Here is an 18602-nt window from a genome sequence, read left to right as displayed (position 1 = left end):
GACGCATATATTTCTCTTGGAAAACACCACACTACGGCTAATTGTAATACGTTCTGTATCTACATTTAACAATCTATATGCTTTTGATTCATCAGAGTAACCTACAAATATCAGTGACTCACCTTTTGGATCAAATTTATCCTTCATTTTTCCTTTGGGAATGTGGCTATAAACCGTAGACCCAAATATTTGCAAATTCGACACATTCGGTGTTACTTTATGCCACAATTCATAGGGCGTTTTTTCTTTCGACTTAGTAGGTAATCGATTTTGCAAATAATTGGCTGTCACTATCGCTTCCCCCCAAAATTTCTTTGCTAAACCCGCATCGATTAACATGCACCTATCCATTTCAACTAGAGATCGATTCTTTCTCTCTGCAACCCCATTCTGTTCTGGAGAGTACCCTGCTGTATATTGAATTTTTATACCTTTACCCTTTAAAAATTCCCTTAAATTATTATTTACGTAGTCGCCACCCCTATCCGACCTAATTACTTTTGGAACCCTACCTAACTGATTACTCGCAAATTCTATAAACTCTTTTATACATTTTACCGTTTCATTTTTATGATTTAATAAATATATAGTTGTATATTATTTTGTATTAATTAATTTTGTATATTTGATGAAATAAATTCTATTCTATTCTATTCTATTCTATCTAGAAAAATCATCAATTAAAGTCAAAATATAACGTTTACCCCCTGGAGTAACAGTCTTCATGGGCCCGCAAATATCAATATCCGAATGTAATAAGTCAAGAATATTAAATGTATTGCTATGAGAAAATGTTGGAAAACTCTTACGTAAAATTTTACCTTTCATACAGCATTCACAAGTTTCCCTAATCCTACAGTCTGTCATATCAATCCCGACTGCCATTTTCTTTTCCATTAAGTGTTTGACTGCATCCATGTCCCTGTGTCCAAACCGTCTATGCCATGTATGTTGACAGTTGCTGGAGTGCTCCAAAGCACTCAATCCATGGTCCACAGTTGAAAGTTTGTATAAGTTCGGTGAAGGCACCGCACTCGCGACGACTTTTCCGTGTAAAACGATTTTACACTCGTTTTTATCGAATTATATATTATGTCCCGCACTTGTTAGCTTTTTCACCGAAAGCAGATTTGAGTCTAATCCCGGCACATACAACACTTTGTCGATTTTTAAATTTTCCACTCCCGATCCAGTCACGCACTCAATAAGTCCTGTCCCTATACCCTGAACCTCGGAGTATTGCCCTTTCTCCGCCAAACTTACAACGCCCTTTCTGCTACCGTCAAATTGGGTATAGAATCCTTTGTAATTAACCATGTGGCTCGAAGCTCCTGAGTCCACATACCACGAAGCAGAATCCCTTTTTCCGTCCCTTGAGCTATAATTGACCATAAAACATGCATCATCAGTACCTTCAGTGACTTTATTGGCCTTTTCTTTTTAAACGCTTTGTACTTAAAGCAATTTCGTTTAAAATGGCCGTTACGGTTACAAAAATAACACTGCCTTTCTTCTGCCCTTGCAGTACCATTATTTTTGTTACCCTCTTATACTGATTTCATCACGGACTCCTCCTGATTTCTTCCCAAAGCTCCCTGACGTCTCCTGTACTCATCTATTAATTTACTCGTAACAAATTCTAGAGTAAATTCACTCGATGGCCTACTTTCCAGCTCTGTAATCAAAAAACTGTATGAGTCTGGAAGACTTCACAGCAAAATTCCTGCTGAGAACCTGTCCTTAATTTCCTCCCCTAAGGCGGCCAGTTTATTCAACGATTCTAGGAATAAACTAATGTGTGCTTCCATATCACATAACAAAAACACCATACTAGACAAACTTGATTTCTGATGATACTCCCTTAGCGCTACCCACGCATCGCGCGCGAATTCCCTGTTCCGGATATGCACTAATTGATTAACGTCAACAAGTAAGGCTATAGTTGACCAAGCCTTATCATTTTGTTTTTTCTAAGAACTGCTTCGATCTGCTTCTAATGGTAACTCACTCGAAACTATTTCCCATAGATCAGCATTGATGAGTAACATTTTCACTAAATAACTCCACGATCGATAGTTCTTGCCGTTCAACTTTTCGACGTTATATTTCGCACTTTCCGCCATATCATGTGTATCGGTTATGTAACGCGAAAACTTCGCGACTGTACACTTTTAATTATTATCTTAATACAGGTGAGCTAAAAACGTAACTGAGGCCCATAACCTATTAGAAATAGCAGATAATAAAAGGTACAAATAAACGTAAACAAACTATTTATTTTATAACCGAGCCGTATTATAATAACATACAAACAAAGAAATTAAGATGTGTCTTCTACAACGTATACTTCTAGACTAAAAATCAAATTCAAAACTCTACTAATATCGTTTCCACATTCATAATGTAACTCGACACTTTTTCGCAATTTTACGTAAGAATGTTCGACCTAAAAGGTTCGGGGAATCAGCCCGCCCACTTAGACTGCATATGTCCATTTTAACACTAATAAAAATACCGTAATTTATAGTTGAATATATTCTAACAATGTCGTTGTCACAACAATTTAATTTGTTGTTTCAACGAACTTTTAGACATTGACGAATGTATTTGGTTATTGTCACAATGATTGAATAATAATTGTGAGAATAACTAGAGTACATTAATCAATAACACTCAATTTATTCAGCCAATAACTGAGTTTCGTATATTTAATAAATACTGTTAATTCTGGCAGCAACTCACGTTCTTGATTTCGTAGATGACAAGCAATTACCTTGGTTTATCGTGATAACGTACAGATTTCATTAAAACAATGTACAAATGTTGTTAATATAGAGTAATATATGATTATTGAATAGATGTAAATTGATTGTTGTGACAACGAATGCATTAATCAATCTACTACTGCATTTAATACCCACAATCAATGCGTTCATTGTGACAATAATCGTAGTTGTTGCGACAATAAATGTTTTGCTTGACCATTTGAAAGTTAACGGCTTTTCCTTAGCGTGCTACCCCTAGCTTCTCTGTGTTACCGAAGTGCCGAATAATAATTGCATTTCGTTTTCAAGTGTAGTCCGTAGTAGAAGGAAGTTCTTGTGTGTCGATTATCGTGAAATTTCGGTCGAATTCTTTTTAAATGTATTCATTTTTTTTCGATTCCTGAGAAAACTAATTATTATTTTTGAAAATTTAAACGCAGAATAAAATATTATCGAGGGTCTGAAGTCCCTGAAAACCTCTATAATGATTATTTTAATAAGTCACAGGGGTGAAAAAGAGAAAATTTAGTATGATTTTTAATTTCAAATAGGCATACCATTCAACAGAAACTTTTTGTTTATTTTAAGGGACTTTCTGCCCTCGGTAATAATGTAATATTTTATTCTGCGTTTAAATTTTTCAAAAATACTTATTAGTTTTCTCAGAATCCAAAAAAAATGAATGCGTTTAAAAAGAATTCGATCGAAATTTTGCACCTGCGCTCTCAAAAAGGATTAAAGTTTTATACATTTTTGGAATCACTATTTCAGTCGCTTTTAAATAAGCTGTCACATGACGTACTTTCCTATTAAAAAAAATCAAAGTTACGCCGCGCCTGTCACCTGAAGACGGATCGTGTAAAGTTCGAAACATTGATGTTATATTATACTTTGATTATTTTAAAAATCGACCTGTCCGAGCGTTTTGCTTATGTGCTAAAAATAAATAAGTTAATAAGGGGGTGGGGGGAGTGTAACACTTATTCCAGTACACTGTATAAGCGAAATCATATGAAAAATCACACAGTGTAAAGTCCTTTAGGTTAAGGATAAAAAAGGGGGATTTAAAAAATTATTATTAATCAATTAATATCATACATTGGGCTATCAGTCAAATAAAATAGGTCTCAAAATGAATCTTCAGAAAACAAAAATAATGAGTAATGTACAAACTAATCTTGTTATTGACAACGTCAGTCTTGAAAATGTAGACCACTATATATATCTTGGACATACCATCAAAATCGGCAAAGAAAACCAAATAGCCGAAATAAAAAGACGCATACAATTGTCTTGGGTAGCTTTCGGCAAGTTAAGCTTTATCTTGAAGAATAGAGATGTACCAATGTGTCTAAAACGTAGAGTTTATGACAAATGTATCTTGCCTGTAACTACATATGGACTGGAGACCATGGCCTTTACAAAGAAAACCTTAGAGCAGCTCAGTACAACTCAAAGAGCGATGGAGAGGGCCATGCTAGGGATTAGTTTGAGAGACAAAATTCGAAATATCGACATTCGTGAAATAACAAAGATTACTTATGTAGCAGAACGCATAGCAAGGCTCAAGTGGCAATGGGTCGGACATGTTGCCCGAGATAATCCCGAAAAATGGACACAGAGACTAACAAACTGGAGACCAAGAGAGAACAGGCGAGGAGTAGGCAGACCGCAGAAGAGGTGGGCAGATGATATCAAACAAGTCGCGGGCAAACAGTGGATGAGAATTGCCAAGAGTAGAAATCGATGGAAGCAAATGGAAGAGGCCTATGTCCAGCAGTGGACGAACACAGGCTGAAGAAGAAGAAGAAAGAAGATTGGGCTATAGGGCTTTTCATCGATTGTCATTTGTTTCGAGCTTCTGTCATGTGTCACATAATATTAATATATCTACGTCATACGTCTTCGGTTTGTATCATTGGTAATACCAATAACGTACGACGTAGATATATTAATATTATGTGACACATGGCAGAAGCTCGAAACAAATGACTGTGAATGAAAAGCCCTATTGCATTCAGTAATTATTAATATAAAATACGTTCATACTGGGATGAACGAAACTGATTGTAAGAATGAATAGAATTACTTGTAAGAAAAACCGTATTTATTGTGGGAATGAACGGAATTAATTGTAACAATAAACGGAAATAATTGTAGAAATAAACGAAATACGTTAGGAGAAATAACACTGTTATCGACACAACGAATAGTCTTCGTCGGTCAATTAACGACGTTGTTGTTTCAATAAAATAGTGTTCGTTGACTCAGTGAACAGAGTTCATAATATCAATAAATAGTGTTCGTTGACTCAGTGAACAGAGTTCGTAATACCAATAAAGTGATTTTATGGTATACATAATGAATGTTCATCCATTCAATAAACGTAATACATTGGCTCAACGAACGAAAATAATGAATTGATGAACATCGTTTTGTTTTACCAATAAAACCAAGAATTGGACAAATTTTAAGTATTGCGTTTGTTGTCTGAATTAACATTTTTATTGATATTACGTACCTTTTTTGTTGAGTGTATGCATTGGATAATCTTCCAGGAATTAGTCGGGAAGATTAACAGCGCACATGAGTGACATTAACTTGAATAAAGTATATGCCTTGTAAATTAACCCTTAACCACTGACATGCGGTATGCCATACCGCGCCGAAGGTAGGTATATTTTGTTGTAAAACTTGTTTTATAAAAGATTCCTAGGTCACCGTCTGTGTACCTTCAAGTGATGTGTAATTAATTATACACGTTCCCAACTGCTGCAGTTTTGGTGTGGTTTATGGGTTTAGTTAGTGGTGGCTGGTCAGAGGAGGCAAGGAAGGCTTAGCCTCCCCATACATTTTTTACACATGCTACACTGTTTTGTTTACTTTGCTATTTTGTTTCGCGTTAGAGATATCGGAAAAAGTTGTTTGAACAAGTTGTTGCAAATAATGTTCTAACCCCACATACCAAATTTCATCACAAAATTCGCACTTTTAGTTTTTTCATTATTTGTAGTCGGGATCCTAAAACTGGAGCGCTAGCCGGAAAATCTCACTTGCTAATGCTCCGCGCAGCCCAGCAGCGTTTACGGAGACCCGGTCTCCTTAAGCCGGACTCAAACGACTCGTGTAAAAGTTGACACCATCTATCTATCGTCCGTCAGCAAATTCAAACAAAAATATAACTTCAGACCATCTTTTACCACCTTTAGTCCAGACAAATTAATATATGTATTTAATATATTTTTAATACCAAAAATGAGATGTTTTAATCAAATATTGCTTCAAATATAATCTGCAGAATAATTTTGAATCACGTTCCGCTAATGAACTTGCTTTTTTGTCCTTAAAAGTAGAAAAAAGTTTCAATTCTATTGCTTAATATTTCATCTAAATATAATCGTCTAACAATTATAACTGTAACAATGCCCAAGTATACATTTTCAAGTGTTAAACTGATTGATTTACGATGAGTAACCCAGTTGTAAAAATACCGGCGTGTGCCGTATCAAAGGGACATCGGTTTACTCGAATTTCATAACATACAAATGTTATCTGTTTGAATTTACCGACGGACGAAATATCTATGGACCCGACTTTACTTGGCGAATAATCGTCACCTGCGTATACTGGCAATGCTGTGTGAGTGGGTTACTAGTACAATTATTGTACTATTTGTCAAACACTAATAATAATAATGTTAATACTACTATTAATTGTCAAATAATTGTTCTAGTAACCCTCCCAAAAGACATATTAAGTAACGCAAGTAACGATTATTCGCCAAGTACACGAGTCGTTTGGGCCCGGCTTTAGAGCTGCATTAAGGCAAGTTTACATGTATCCAGTAACTGGCGCCAGTCGCGCTGGAACGACAGTGATGGCATGGTAGTGGCATCATGTAAACGCTTTTTTGCTCTAGTCCAGCGCTGTCTGCCAGCGCTGTCTTTAATAGAAAGCTGGTCTATTTATCATGCCAGTGGCCCTCGTCCGCGTCCCCTTTAACCCCGTGCCAGTGGTTGTAGACACGTGTAAACACAGCGTTCCAGTCACTGGCGCTGTCGTACCTGTGGTTTCAGTGGCAGTATTAGGATTTTTAATAAGAGTGCTAGTGAGATTGGCGCCAGTTACTGGATACGTGTAAACGAACCTATCCAGCGCTGTCTTAGTCAAGCACTCGCATTCCAGTGAGACTTGCGCCAGTTACTGGATACGTGTAAACGTTACTTTATAGTTTAACGCACACGCTGCCCCAAGATTGGGCAAGGGCGGCTGATCGGCCAGCAGCCTCCTCTGCAATTTTAGGATCCTGACAACAAATAATGAAAAAACTAAAAGTGCGAATTTTGTGATGAAATTTGGTATGCGAGTGTCTAATCTTCGGGCTCAGTGGAGGATGATCGTCTGTTATAGAAACACCAATAGCACTTAGATACTTTATTGATAGCGACTGACACCAGGGTAGTAGAACCAACCCCGGGAGAACCTAGTTGTACTGATATGTGGCTCGTACGCGAATTAGATTTAGTCTGTATGATGCTACATATTGAATGTATGAAGGAATGAAGTTAAAGGCACATCTGGTCTGGTTGAGTTGATTCTTGAGAATTATTCTAAAAGTATTCTTTCTCAGCGGTGGCACTAGTATTGGTGTCAGGCCACGCGCTGAGTATGTTTACAAAATATTGAGAACAAAGAAATATATTCGATCATCAAATTAAATATGCAATTGCCCGAATTATGGTTTACAATTTATAATTCGTCAACTAAATTAGAGACCCGCGCATGTAAATATACAATAACAAATTGGTTCATGTGATATACGGGGTGCTAAAAATATACTGTTAAATATCGGATAAAAATAATGAATGTTTAACATGAGATAATGAGATTTAACAGTGAGGTTAGGGTTAGAATAATATTTGGAACAACTTGTTCAAATAACTTTTTCCTATACATGTAATGCAAAGCAAAATATCGGTAATTTAACATGTTTTTGGTTTCACAGTAGGCCGCTTTTAGAATTAAAAAAATTTAGTTGAGTATCTTAAAAAATGTGAACCTTCAACCTGTATGGACTGCAAAAGTTCAAATCTGTATTTATTTTGATATGCATATCTACTTATAGAGATAGAATTGTTACCAAATATATGACACAAACTTTGGTAATACACTTTTACAATTTGACTAACTATTTTTAAAATGATATGATATTAAGAAATTATGAATTATGATGATATTATAAAATGTAAATAAAAAATGGTCGAAAAAATGGGGCCTTAAATTATATTTTTTTGGCGGACTTTTTTGCTAGTGCAAATTTGTCTAGATATTTTACAGTTAGGTATAGCCTCCCCTATGGTAAAAATCACAGGCCGCCACTGGGTTTAGTCTTTGAGCTACGTCGACGTAAAATTTTCTTGCGTTATCACGTACCTACCGCATGTCACTTTTTACGTTTCTATTATAGTTAAAAGCAGTCCATTCAGTATTCTTAAAGTAAAGCTTAAACTTAAAGCGCCCAACAATCGAAAAGAGACAAATAGGATAGAACTCAGAAAGAAGGACGACCTTCTCCAGGAAGTACATAAAATAATGCCCTCTATTCGTAACGGCACATCACAAGAAATATGGGAGACTTTTAAACATTGTGTAACAACACCAATTGATCATCCAAAGATAAATAATCCTGTGAAACTGAAACACTGGATAACAGATGAAACCTTTCAAATCATTGAGAATAGAAGAAATCTTTGTCAAAGTGGCGTGCATAGTGAAAGGGAAAAAGCTAGTTTAAGAAACCTCAATAGAGAAATAAAACGAAGATGCAAGACAGACAAAAACCAGTACTACCAGGGTATATGCAAAGAAATTGAGAGACATGATCAGAATAATCAGCCGAGAGATCTATTTAGAAAAATACGCTACTTAACAAGAGACTTTAAAGCCAGAACTTGGGCCATTGAAGACAACACTGGAACTCTGAGAACAAACAGAGAAGATATAGCAGAGACATTAAGATCGTTATATAAAGATGATCAACGCCAAGAACCTGTTAACCAAATCTCTGACGAGGTGGAAGAAGAACCTGATATACTTGAAAATGAAGTAAGACTCGCGATCAGTAAGCTCAAATATAATAAAGCACCAGGTCCAGATATGATAACAGCAGAAATGCTCAAAGTCACAGAAGAAACTGGCGGAAAACTACTTCATCTACTCTGTAACCAAATATGGCATTCAAAACAATGGCCTGAAGACTGGACAAAATCTACAATAACCACAATTCATAAAAAAGGCAGCTTCCATAAATGCGACAATTATAGAACTATTTCTCTTATATCACATGCCAGTAAAATAATGCTACATATAATCAACGAGAGACTAAAAACATTCCTTCAAAGAGAAATTCCACAAGGGCAAACTGGATTTACCAAAGTTAGGGGTACTAGAGAACACCTGTTAAATATAAGACAGATAATCGAAAAATCTAGGGAATTCAATAATCCACTGTACATATGCTTTATAGATTATCGTAAGGCGTTCGACAGGGTCAAGTGGAGACACTTATGGCAAATACTAAAAGAAGTGGGCGTACCCCAACACCTTATTTCGCTTATAACTGAACTATACGAACACACTACTGCATCAGTTAAAGTGCTTGACACACTTTCAAACGAATTTCATCCAGAACGGGGTGTCAGACAGGGATGTATACTATCGCCACAATTATTCAATATATATGGAGAGCATATTATGAGAAGAGCACTTAAAGGATGGGAAAAAGGCATCTCAATAAATGGTCATAAAATAAACAACCTACGTTTCGCAGATGACACAGCCCTTCTTGCAAATAGTCAAGCAGAGCTGATTGATCTTATACGACTGGTTGAAAACGAAAGTCAAATATTTGATCTGCAATTAAACATATCAAAGACAAAGATCATGATAGTGGATAGACTACATAACAATCATCCACATATAACCACAATTGATCGGTTTGAGGTTGTGAACTCATACTTATATCTGGGATCATTAATCACAAACACAGGGTCACTACAGGAGGAAATAAAACGTAGATGTGATCTAGCAAAAGTCGCCACAGCCAAAATGACCACAATATGGAAGGACTCAAATTTCAAGAGCGTTAAAGATGAGGTTGATCAACTGCTTAATATTCCCAATACTGACTTACGGATGTGAATCTTGGACCCTGAGAAATTCGGAAAGAAGAAAGATAGACGCCACTGAAATGTTCTGTTGGAGACGAATGCTACGAATTCCTTGGACCGACCATAGAACAAATAATTCGATTTTAAGAGAGCTAAAAGTTAGCCAACGGCTCTCCAGTAAAGTCCATCTCCAACAATTAAAATACTTTGGACATGTTATGAGAGCCAACACAGAAAACATGGAAAGACTCATTATACAAGGAAAGGTGGAAGGCCGAAGATCACGAGGAAGATCCCCAACAAGATGGATCGATCAGATTACAGGAATATGCAAAAGACCTATGCATGAGTTAAAATAAATGACCGGAGACAGAGATCTTTGGAGACGGACAATACACGACATCACGTCGACCACTACACTCCCTCCGGGGGGTCAGGATTGAAGAGAGAGAATATCATCCAGCTTTTCTAACTTAAAGTGCTTTCAACAATATTTTACTATTTTTTGATTACCAATGTAATTTTTGTAATTCAGTTCTAAAGGATCTTGTAAGAACCTCCACCATTTTTTTAATACTATGTATATGTAAATTTTCTTGAAAAATTAAAGTTTATTTTATTTGGAGCAGTATCTTATTCTACAGCAGTGTGAAGAATCATTCCGTAGTTGATGTAAAAAACAAATACAGTGATATAAGAAAAATTCATATTGAAAACAAAGAAGAATAGGCCACGGTATGACATACTGAATGTCATAATCTACACACTGCATGTCATAGAACTGTCATCCAGCTAAAATCAGTCAATTTTAATAATACTTACAACAAATTCCCCATAACTGGCCTAATATAGTCTTAAAACTAAAAAAATTACCCATCTTTCACCCAGATGGTAGCTCCCTACAGACGACCTTCAGTTTTTTTTGGGTTCTATCAATTCTATGAGGGTAGGTAGTCTCGAGTACAAATTTGGGTTCAAGTGGAATTTAATTTGTAGACGGTTATATTTTTTAGGGAGTGTAAATGATTGAATAAACCGAATCAAATTTCTCTATTGGTTTTATCTACCGTTACATGTAGGTATGTTGTTTGTTTCAGAGGGATGAACAGCATAAAAATATAACCAGATAAATGATATAGAAAAACGATACTTATGAAAAGTGAAAAAACAAAAATGATGAAATATTATATTTATCTGAAAGTATGAAATAAATAAATAAATAAATAAATAGAAATAGAAAAGAAATAAATAGCAATTATTGTGCTCGCAATTTTTGAATAATTTAATTGGGCATATTTTAAAATAAATTTAAATTTACGATTTTTGTTGTTGGGCTTCTATCTTCATGCGAAAATTATGAAATGCCATATTTATTTATACAAGCCTATTCTTTTTTATCCAAATTCTTTCTTTTTTGTTAAACTCTTTATTTCTTTTTTCAATTTGTTCTTATTATTGTTTTTGATTCGTCTATGCAAGATGTCCTGACAACGGAAGACTGGAGATTCCTCAGATGATTTTACGACAATTTAACCCAATTCACCTAGTTCGAAAATGCTTCATAAGCAAAGGAGCTAGAGTTCTTTGAAGGAGGTGTCTTGTAATTAGTTTTTTTAATATCTCCAGAACGCTTCTATTTACAAAAACGAAAGCTGGTTCGCCTATTTATCTTCCAGAGATAAATCGATTCCATCAGTTGTGAATTTGTAGTACTGGTCATAGGCGTCCGTGTGTATATTTGCGGTTCTCCTGTCTCTTCATGAACCGAAGATATATACCCCCAAAAATTATGCCGTTTTGTACCTACCAAGTCTTATAGCTGGCTTATGGGTGGTCAAAAGTCACAAACTACACCGGTTCTGAATCGGCCCTGACCCCCTCTTCAAACACAGAAAAAAAATTCAGATCGGTTTAACTTTTCCACACACATACATACACACATACATACATACATACATACATACATACATACATACATACATACATACATACATACCAGTGTTGCCAATCGGCGGATAATTATCCGATTTGCGTACCTTTTTGAGAGTTGTCGTATCTTCTTCGTATCTTTAAATAAATCGGATATTTGCGTATATTTTTCAGTGTATCTACCATCTACTAAAACTTTCTCATCCATATATTCCCAACACCAGCAACACATTAATTTTCTTTGGTTCCACCCAAATTTTTATACTGGATGAATGTTAGTTAGTGACATCCGATACTTTTCATCTTTTGACAAAAGGTAAATGTGCCAATTCTTTTGTTTAGAATTTAAATGCACAAGTGCGTCCACTTAAGGTATACTAATCCAATTCAAATTTCAAAAGCCGTCTGCCGTCCGATGTTATTTATGAGTTTTTAGTTTTTAGTCTTTAAACTTATGAAAGCTAATTCACGCACGATTTAGTTTTATTTTCATTTTATGTAGTACAGTGCTTAAGTAAACGTCTGTTGAAATAAGTTTAGGTTTGTGAAAATACTTTCCGGCACAGAAACGTCACTTTTCGGCACACTACTGTCAGTTATTCTGTGAGAAAATATTAAGTTTGTTAACATAAAATTGTGCAGAAAAATGCATTTGGAATAGTGGTTGTAGAAAAATCTACTTATTTGAAACTAGTTATATCTAGATATCTACTAATTAACTCAAAAATTCTTCAAATTTTTTCCTATAAAAATTATTTAGTCGGGCATTAAACGTTGAACGCACCACGGGTATTATGGATAATAACCTTGATATCTTAATAACTACAAGACTGTCAAATACATTTCTATTGTTTTAGTTGTAATAAATCTTTAGTTGTTAAAAGAGCGTAGGCGCAAAGTTTCGGACCAATAATCTTAATACGTATTAATTTTTTTCGAATCCTGAGAAAACTAATAAATATTTTTTAAAAATTTGAACGCTGAATGAAAGATTACATTATTACCGAGGGCCGAAATTCCCTTAGAATAAACAAAATGTTTCTTTTGAATGAGATATTTGAAATTAAAAATCACACTCAATATTCTCTTTTCCTTTCACCCCTGTAACTTACTAGAATAAAAATTATAGAAGTCTTCAGGGACTTTCGGCCCTCGGTAATAATGTAATATTTCATTCTGCGTTTAAATTTTTAAATAATACTTATTAGCTTTCTCAGCACTCGAAAAAAATAATGCATTTTAAAAGCATTGACCAGAAATTTTGCGCCTATGCTATTAATGTAGCTGTAGTTTTTTTGTATTGATATAATAATAGTAAGTAATAACTATTTGTATAACAAGGGAGAAAAGTGGTACTTTTCCTCCCGAGAATGAAGTTTACTGCCCGACGCGTAGCGGAGGGCAGTAACCATTTAAGGGAGGAAAAGGCACTTTACTCCCATGTTATACATATGGTTTTTCCACCTTCCTCCAATAACAAGTCATTTTTTCATTTTTACTTAATTTATTTATGTAACTAATCAACAAAATTTATTAGAACTAAAACTAACAAGTAGGTACAATATAACTGTCAACTGTCAAAAATATAAGTCAAATTATTAATGTAAACATTGTTAAATCAGAATAACAATTTACTATTTTTTACCATTCTGCAAAATACAGAGTGTTTTTAAATAAACGTTAAAATGTATAGATACTTACGTAATAGAAAATATATATTGTACAGGGCGTCAATAAGTTATATTTCATAAATGAAATACCATGACGTCACTTTTACTTTTACTCCCTAGGGAGGAAAAGTACAACTTTGCTCCCTACAATCAGGTCCGGAAAAGTATACTTTCGGTAGAGGTAGGTGGAAAATAGTATTTACATACCTACATGAATTAGGTAATCAGCTAGGATACGAGATTTTCATCTATAAACGAAAATTTTTTAAACTGTGAAACAGAGAATCCAGTAGATTAAAGGGCCGATTGTTCGAACGCTACTCAGAAATGGAATCAACTGATCATTATCAAATATTTAATTACTGTCAATGTCAACTTTGATTGGGTTGCTGAAAACATAATTGATTACAATTATGAGATTAATTGATTAATTAATTATGATAAATATTGTAACGTTAATTGACAATTAATAATTAATTAATTAATTAATTATGTTAATTATCATAATGATAATTGATTACAATCAACTGATTGTCGTACGAACAACGGATTTTGTTATTTGATGGTTGTTAAGGGGACTAAAAGAATAACATTGGCAACATTGATTTTAATAACAGAATAATTTTTGACCTAGCGTACCTTTTCGTGACAAATCGGATATTTTTCAAGCGATCATCGGATAATCTAAGAGAAATGCGATTGGCAACACTGATAGATACATAAATACATACATACATAGATACATACATACATACATACATATCCACAAACATTTTCTCCTTTTTAAATAAAAATTGAGTCATATTTCTGAGCTCGGTAATAACTTTTGAATGGTATAACCGATTTTCAAACTTTGACATGCGCTGGAAAGGTAATGATCAGTACTATCATAAGCCGCAAAGGTCGGACTTAAATTTTTGAAATTTTTGGGAGTTTTGGGGACGAGAACGAAAAACAGACCCTAAATGGGAAGGGCCGTAAAATCCACACCCTTGGACCAAAATGGATGGTTGACATAAGAATGGGTGAGTCTTTCCCTGAACTTTAAGATGGGAGTTGGCCCATTTTCAATTCAGTCAATTCAGTAGAGCGAGAACTGCCGTTCTCTGGTAATACTACACACATCGGCGTACGTTTCACTTTATGTTTTGACTTAATTTGTTTGAAAATGAATCGTGACGCATGGGAAAAGTTATAGCGGACGAACTATATTATACTATTAGTCAGTGTTATTTTATGTAGAATACCGGTATCGGCTGAAATGCTTTCTTTGGCTAATAAGTCGACATGCTCATTAAAGAACATAAAAGATTAATTTTGCCCGTTATTTTGATCGTTATTTTACTATTTTATTTTCTCCATGTTTAATAAATTACTTAATATAAATATTATCACAAGACATGCTCTTTTCCAAATTCAAACACCAATATTTCGTTATATAATTTATCATTTTTGTAGCTATCTGCAAATCTGCACCGGAACGTATGCTGTATGCAGTCCGTCAAATTTTGTACATTCTGTATTCATTATTTTATCGATATCATATTCATGAACCTCTTGAAATACGATATTCTCCATATAACATAATATCAAATCGGAAGTGATCCTGAAGCAAAGCATGCACGTGTTAAAAATATGCGCTTCACAATTGTCTTTAATACCTTCCGGTGCATTTTATTGTTACCATAAGTTAAAATTTAAGTACCGACTGTCTTGTTTTGCATGGTTTCACCCCCTTTTGTTTTTTTTTGCCTTGTGTCGTTCATTGTTCCGCTGAGACAACTCAGCTAATAGGAAACGATGCCGGCCAGATGTTTTTAACTGTGTCTCCTGTATCGGCCTACTTTGTTAAGAAAATTTTAAATTTGTGTTTTGTTTTGAATTAACATGAGAGTAAGACACTACTAGGAAATAATGGTTGTAGAATTGGATTTTTCTCGATGGTTTGTGGTTAACGAAAATATATTAACATTTACTGATCCGAGAAGCGCCGATGTGGGAAATACAATAGTTATAATTTTGTTCCTAATCATTTTACTCCTTTGATATGAAGAATAAAATAAGGTAGTAATTACTGTCAATAAAAATGTAGTAATCTTGACAGATAGCCTTATGCATTTAAAAATTAGGTAACCAAACAATATTCTAAATATAAATATATACAGTGAGGACATTTAGGTTGGCATAAATTCATTTTCTCGAAAATGGGTAAGATTTAACATTGAATTTAAGCGAAAAACAATATTTACGAGTATTTTTCAAATAAATATTTCTTTCTGTTTTCTGACAGAACTAAAATCTATTTTGTATTAAATGAATTACATACATTCTTCTTTTATCTCAATTTAATACGAAAAAAAATTTTTATACACCCTGTATAAATAATTATGTTACCCTTTATATGACTGAATAGAGAATTAAATAACCTTTGAAATGATCTATCACACGATCCCTGCTATCATTTAAAAAAATCATCGATTACGTCATCACGTCCAGATGGATGACGTCACTAGTATGATATTTAAAAGTAAAAATCAACCTGTTTCTAGATTTCTCTCAAAAATCGCCCATTCTCGAGAAAATGAATTTATTCCAACCTAAACGTCCTCACTGTATAAGAAATATTAATATTTGCTAACTAAAAATTTCACAAAAAAAGTTTTTTTTTTAATTTTTACCTACATTGTAAAACATTCTTAGCAGATTTACCCTCTTTCCGTACATAAATTATTTATACGGTAATTTTACTGTTATAACAAGAAAGGCATTTAAACCACGGCTGACGATGCGATGTGTAGTGATAAAACTGAAATATACTTATTACCAGTGAAGCAGTACAAAGCAGAAGGATTGAGCACTTCAAAAAACTACTTGTTAAATACCGAAGTGTCACTCCATAATAGTCAAAGTCTGGGAAGAAGAACAAATGAGATAACAGAGGAAAAGCTCAAATCTTATGTCTACTGCACAAAAAGGGAGATTTGTTGGAATGTAAAAGTTCTAGGAGTATACCTACTTCTTTTAACACTCGGTACTCAGCTGCTTAAAGTACGTACGTGGAAGAACTCATTGTAGACCGGACAGTATCGTCGCCCCCGCTAGCGAAATTATTTCGATTCGATTTTTTTGCACAAACCTACTCAAAAAGGGGTCCGTATAACATATCCACAGGGTGCCGGGCGGTGCCGTGGTCGAAAAATTGTTTAAACAATTTTTTTTAAACAAATTCACAAAAATATTTTTTTCATTTCGAACAATTTTTTTGGCTTTTTCTGAGAATTTTTTTTTTGGAATTTTTTTTACATAATTTGGCTTATTCTGAGCAAAAAAGGTCTCTTGTCATTTTTTTCTAAAATTTATTGTTGTAGAGTTATATGCGATTAAAAATTTCAATAATGCGAAAATGGCCATTTTCAAGGCTTAATAACTCGATTAAACATTATTATTATGAAATTCAAAAAGTGACCAAATCAAGTTTCAAACCCCTTCTTCAAGGTCCTAAAGAGATTTTTGTCATTATTTTATTATAAAGCTGTTATTTTTAATTATTAACAATTAGCGCTATAGTCCAGTTGTATCGTCACCCCCGTTAGTGAAATTATTCCGATTCCATTTTTTTGCAGAAACTTCTCAAAACGAGGTCCTTATAACATATTCACAGGGTGCCGGACGGTGCCGAGGTCGAAAAATTGTTTAAACAATTTTGTTTAAACAAATTCGCAAAAATATCTTTTTATTGCGAACGATTTTTTTTAGATAATTTGGGTTATTCTGAGCAGAAAAGGTCTCTTGTGATTTTTCTCTAAAATTGATTGTTGTCGAGTGATATGGCCATTTTCGCATTTTTCAAATTTTAAATCGCTTATAACTCGACAACAATCAATTTTAGAAAAAAATCACAAAAGATCTTTTTACTCAGAATGTCCCAAATTATCTAAAAAAAAATTTGTTCGAAGTGAAATAATTATTTTTGTGAATTTGTTCAAAAATAGTTATTTATGAAACGGTTCGTGAAGTATGCTTTTTGCGAACGCACGCGATTTTTAGGGCACGAGCGACAACGGAGCGAGTGCTATAAATCGCGTAAGTTCGCAAAAAGTACTTCACGCAGTTTCATAGAATATTTTATCTACTCTTCGATAAACAAATAAAAAAAAGAATGTGTGTGTACTTTGTACGCACGTAAGAAGATATTCTTCTATTATATAATAGGTAATTTAAACGAAGTAAAGATACTTAAAAGGTTATTTGTACTTATTTTATTTAAAAATCAAACTAACTTTCTTATCTACCACTTTCAAAAAAGAAGAATATCTTCAAAAATTATATAATAATATACTTACAATCATAAAATCTATAAAAAAAATAAAAAAATAATAACTTGCTTGGGGCTTGAACCCACTTCACGTCTACCGCTCCGTACGAAAGTTGACGCCATTTCAAACTGCACCAAACTCTCGTATACGTCATGTGGGAATATACACAAACTAAACGTTTACACCATAAATTTATATGAATGTAATAAAATTATTAGTTTGATTTTTGTCGAAATAAAATACAACAAAATATAAAGTAAGAAAACGATATATGAGATGAAGATTTGTAGAAAGTTTGTTCGTAATCAGATTATGTAAATTAAAGCATTGCCTACTAATAGGTAACTACATTATTTTGTTTACATTTTCCAAATAGATAGGTATTGAAACTATTAGGTATTTCCAACTGAAACATTTAGAATTACGTACCTGCGGCTTTTCAAAACTATTTAAAAAGTCACTATAATTATAAATTTGATTTTATTTCTGTCCACACATCAATAAAAACTAATATTATACAATATTTTTGTTTACCGATAACCTCCATATTGAACAATTATTGACAGATCATTTCAAAATTTCAACACCCAATCAGAGCCCGTATAACAACTAATACCATACTGTCGGTGTGCGTATAAGCGCGGATCAATCAAATTTTACCCTCAATCGATTCGCCGCTAAAGAAGAATATCTTCAAAAAGCTGTAACTCTTCATCACAGGAATTTATTTCTATTCTACAATTTTTAGAACTT

The sequence above is a fragment of the Diabrotica virgifera genome, chromosome 3 (genome assembly GCF_917563875.1).
Source record: "Diabrotica virgifera virgifera chromosome 3, PGI_DIABVI_V3a".
Taxonomy (NCBI): Eukaryota; Metazoa; Arthropoda; class Insecta; order Coleoptera; family Chrysomelidae; genus Diabrotica; species Diabrotica virgifera.
This window is presented reverse-complemented; position numbering follows the sequence as displayed.